Here is a 4,857-nt window from a genome sequence, read left to right as displayed (position 1 = left end):
CGATTGAACACCACACCGACAGGCTGCTGTTATCGAAGTAACCACAGCCTGTGCAATTGCTGCAGTTACTACAACGCTCAATCACTTCCTTTCCAATCACCTGAAAGATACAGTAAGAAAGATCAATCCATGTTGAACCAGACTTTATTTAGCATCTTATTAACTCCTGGGTTGTAGAATAACTACATTATTAAGTCTATTCTTATCTCATAGTTTATGAGATAAGTAATTCGATTTAAATTTATTGAAATGATTACTTGTCAAGAAGATTGATGTACTTGCACATTTTTGAATAATAAAAATACAGCTCTGATTGAAGCAGTGAACGGAACACAAAGGCAATGTCTCTCAACATCAGTTAATACCTACCACTCACAGGCTGTTTCTATTGTAGCGAGTAAACGTTATAATTCTTTCATATTTCGAAATTTCTTAGATAATGCTGAAGATAAATGGAGCAGGAAGTTTTTAGAATCAATTCGAAAAGTGATCGAAAGTCCAAATTAGAATTAATGAAAAGGAGAAAATAAGGAAAGTAATGGTATCACCAATGTAACACACATGTGATACAGAATGCAAATGTAGAACAGCATTTGCCAAAGTATATCACTGTGATTACAAATGGCTTTTGTTGAGACCTCTGACAGTATTTTGAGGATAACAAGTACAAAAATATTTTAAGACAACTTTTGTTCCAAGTTGCAAAATAATGATAGATATATGAAACTTTATAACACAGTTAAATATAATTCCTTATGGAAAAGAACTGTAGGAGCAAGAAGAGTAGTCTCCATCATAATTATGATTTTTCGAGTGATGGGAAATTGAAATTTGCGTAAATTGATATTTAACAATGTTTCAAATTAATTTCAGTTTTTAAATTTTTACATTTAAAAGGTAGGACGTTTTCTAAACTTACACAAAGTTTAATTTCCAAAACAAAGACAAGTTTTGAAAAATGTTCAAAGCATAAAAGAAGTACAAGCAAGTGTTTTCATATATAAATAAATAAATAAATATATGGGAAATAAATATAGATGTAGCAAAAATGGAAGTGTTTTGTGGTTTTTCATAAATTTCAAAATAAATATGGATTCAGCGTTTAATACTGAAATTATTTCATACAGCTTGATCTTTCTATGCTAATGTAATAATATGGAATTGATCTGACAGTGGTATTTTTAGTTGAACAAAAATTCAGATGTATTGTCGGACTGAGGAAGAGATGATATCATGGCCAACGTAGTTTACCATCAGCTGGTAACATCAATTTCAGAACAAAGCTGGGTTGCGTAACTTTTGGGAAACCTTGAACAAAGCACCTAGATAAACGGATTCTGTCTGTTTGGAAGCAGTAGCTGGTAGAATAAGAATGATGCTGAAGAAGATGGTAATACTACTACTCCTGCTCCTCCCGTTGCTGTCACTGATGGTGTATATTTGGAAGAAAAGGAAAGGGATGGCAGTTCACGCGTGAAATCAAATGATTTTGCTGAAGACTAAGTGAACCGACACGCGAGAGGCGAAGGGCCTAATCAGGCGTATATTCGATGTCTGTATGTGAGCTGTGCAGTTGTTTCTGCTTCACCAACTACACTCAGGGGTATCCTTTTCTTCCTACAATATATTATTCGCAAATGAACTATTTTTTTTGCAACGAAAAAGCCATTCCACAACTCAAAAAGACAACCTACCAATAGGGCATCGTCGATACTGAAAACAACAATTAGTCGATCGCATTTTCCTTCCAAAGCACAATTTTTCTTATCTTGGTGTAGTTCTTTGATCACACTCACACTCTAAAATTTCTCATACTTCGGGTTTAGAAAAAATTCATGAAGAAGTAAACTGAATCAGTAAAAAGATTTACCAGAATGGATCAGAATAGCAGAACTTTTGGATGGACGTCCGAAAAAGGCTTGTTCCAGAGCACCGTCTTGTATCATCCGATCCCAGTATGTATGTGTCTGTGTATATGTATGCATGTATGTGATGTCTACAAATTTGCCTTCCTTTCCGTGTCATAGGCAGCAGTTGCACATGGTACGCAGCGCAAGCCGCAACGCCTCCAACGTAAGTTTTTACTTTTGAAAGCAGGGTCTTTCACGGGTTTGTGAGGTTGAAACGTCCAGCATTATGCTGGTGAGCCAATAGAACAAATCAATGGAGATGAAATAAACCAATCAGTTACGGGCAGTTACCGTATCTATGGATCTTCTACTCTTGCTCCATAAATTGTACGCGCTTGGAACTCTGCTCGCTCATCTCTTTTTGCATTCCAACTCTCTTCATCCAGTTACTCCTTGGTTATTTAACTGACGGTGTTCGAATTAATATTATCCATTCCATTAAATTGGCAATTCTTATACAGCCGATCTGTTTCGGTAAGTAACCGTCCTTCTTGGTCATCTTCCTTATTTATTTCCTATTACATATCGCTTTGGATAATTCGAAAAATGCTCCCTCAACAGCCCATCGCATTGAACACAATATCCAAAATGCTTCCTAACATAAATAATCTACTAATAATCACAATTCTTTTTAAAATGAGGAAAAAATCACAAAATCAATTGAATTGTGCTTAGCTTGAATATTTGTCGTTTTCTCTCAGCCCTACTTTCTGTGTTACTCTCTCGTCCCATTAACTAAAATTTATTAACTGATAACTTTTGTATCTATTATTATTGACCCTAAAGTAAGGAACAGATTAATACCGTCTTGATTTCTACATAAATCTAGCACCTCATTTTTATTTTATATACCTTCAATAATTCTTCCCAAATTTGTTTCAACAAATATTTTCCACGGCACTTGCTTTTAGTTTCAGCTCGGAAAGTAACATGTTTGTAAATTGTACTTACAAATCTCTAATGCTTATTAATTTTTAGATATATGACTACTTTAAATATTTATAGACATTCAAACGCATAAAAAACTATGATTACTACAACAATTTCAAACATAATATATGCCTGCCTTTTTCTAAGACAAACGACTGAAGCAGGCTTGCTTCATCTCAAACTGCATGATATTAAATCCATTGGATTAATTTTATCTTTCGCATCATTACATAGGAATTTCTGCCATTAGCATTATTCATTGCGAATTTGTGGTTTTGGCAGGATGGGTAAATCAAATAATTATTAGCTTTGCAATTTAATTGCTTTGAAATTGAAAACTGGACTCAACTATCATTCGAATTTTTCGTACAATAAAACAACACTTCGATGAGTTAATTATTCTATTCCGTTTGCACTTTTAAATTTATTATGAAGATCATTCAGTTATTTAGGACACAGGACTACACGAATAATTGAAATAATAATAAATTGGAGTTGGAATAACTTTCTTCCCAATAGTAAAATGAACCATCAACAAACCAAAAAGTTTCATTGAATTTGAAGCAAATCAGAAAGCTAGGGAGAATTTAAAAATATAGTACTATTAATCTTCTATAGTTTCGACAGTTACATTAGATTTACGTGTCTCCTTAGTTTCAGTTTTTCTCTAAGAAGATTCTGACATTTAAACACCTGTTTCACATGCTGAAATGAACTACAATAATGAAATGAACTCGTGGAATTCTAATCAAAAATCTTTTTTATTTTTTGCAATTATTATTTTTTAGAAGATAAAAAAAGTTTTTCATGGAAGATGATAATTTATTTAAATATGAAGTACTTCATAATCAGTTAGATACATGAAATATGTAGCCTAGATAGTACAGGCTTGGGTAGAACATAGCAATGCTGAGAGGTGCATTACAATGCTAATAACGAGCTCAAATGTTAATCCTTCTAATCTAAATTCATCCATAATTCTTCGTTTCCTTTTCCAATCGAACAGACTTGGAATGTCATTCTGGATGTATTCATGCTGCCCACGTGTTTTGCACATCCTTTTCACTAGGTGGAGGCATTGATTTCTTATATGATTTTTCCACCTAACGCTGTGAATAGAAATTTCTTCCCGATAAAATAAAGTATATTTCAAACGAAGGTAATTTACACGATAATAAAGGCTTGATAAAAATGCAATATTTGATCCTTGGTCGGAAATGATAAAAGCCAATTTATTAATAAATAGACTGCTAAAGCCCGATTCTTAAACTTTCTTACTATTGAGAAGATGGAAGATTTTAAGTTTGCAAATGTCATATTCGAATGGCTAATTAATCAGCCTTAATAATTTACGATGGATTGATTGACAGATACACAGAAACTATATCTTGTTGCATATGATTCGCTGATTGCAGCTCATATTACGTTTTAAGGAAGAGATACCAACCCAAACTGTCAAACTGATGTGTCATAGTAATAGCAAGAAATTTTTGCCAGAAATACCAATTACTTGTTTTTACCAACTTGCTCTGCTAAGAAAAAAAATCTTTGAAATAAAAAAAAAAAAAAAATTTTCCAAAACCATTATTTAAAGTGAAAGATTTATTGCCTTATTGTTTATAAAAATTAATCTTTGAAGTTAAAGCTAAAAGAAACTTTCGAAGTTAACTCCAGTTCAAAGTTGATGAAATGATGTTTTTGAATTCAAGCCTTTTTTGCATGGTATTTCTTAATGCCATGTAAAATTTATTTTAGGAAGATGGATTTCTGATAAAAAAACAAACGATCTAAACAGAAAATGTAGAACAATAAGCAAAAATAAACAGACACTCCACTTCATGTGGGATATAACTATTTTATCCAAGAAATTTTTAAACAATTGATTTAAGCAGTGAAAAGTGGTGCATATATTTTGCAGCACTGATTATTCTACTCTGTTTTAAAGCAAAACAGTTTTTGAACTTTAGTATCACATTTTCTACACCAATATGTTTTTAAAATGATTCTGGTCACGTAA

This window comes from Brugia malayi (assembly GCF_000002995.4).
Source record: "Brugia malayi strain FR3 genome assembly, contig: Bm_v4_ChrX_scaffold_001, whole genome shotgun sequence".
NCBI lineage: Eukaryota > Metazoa > Nematoda > Chromadorea > Rhabditida > Onchocercidae > Brugia > Brugia malayi.
The sequence above is the reverse complement of the archived record's forward strand: the minus strand, read 5'-3'. Positions refer to the sequence as shown.